Here is a 677-nt window from a genome sequence, read left to right as displayed (position 1 = left end):
GTATTGCTATCGTCCGTATTTTTTTTCGTATTATTTTTTGGTATTGTTTCGAGTTTTGCTTTTCGCGAACCTTATTATTTTTCGGTTTTCTTTCGCGTATAGAAAGTTAGCGGGTTTGGCTGGGTTTTTAAAACTTAGTTAGCTTTTCAGTCGGCTAATTAAAGAACAAACTCAAAGTTAGCTGTCCCAAAAGTTATTAGGAAGAATCGTCAGAAGGAAATAAAAATACGAAGTTTTCTGACGAAGGTTTTCTTATGGTGCCATACTTTTATTACGTACAAATCAAAAAGACCCCAGGTGAAGCCGGGTATTAAAGCTAGTCTTCTATAACTATAAGTCTGAAAGTGTGTCCTTTTATTCGTTTATTTATTTATTTATTTGTATGTCATGTTCCTAAAAACTCGAGAACGGTCAGCTCTAGAGCTTTGAAATTTTAACTCAAATGTTCAGGGCCTGATTTCCAACTAAAAGCGCCTAATTCCAAATACCTGATATGATTATTAATCTAATTCCATTTTCATATATCTAATTCGGTTTTTTTTACTCGACTTCGGACTTTCACCTCTCAGCTGGAGGCTTTGACGGGAAGGGCTTTTCTTAGTCGCCCGTAGGGGAGCGTCCATAAATTACGTGAGGCGTTTAGGGGAGGGAGGGGGTCGAGCTGAATCTCACCCTAT

This window comes from Leiobunum rupestre, chromosome 6, assembly GCF_980474605.1.
Source record: "Leiobunum rupestre chromosome 6, qqLeiRupe1.1.hap1, whole genome shotgun sequence".
NCBI classification, from domain to species: domain Eukaryota; kingdom Metazoa; phylum Arthropoda; class Arachnida; order Opiliones; family Sclerosomatidae; genus Leiobunum; species Leiobunum rupestre.
Note: the sequence above shows the minus strand (reverse complement) of the source record.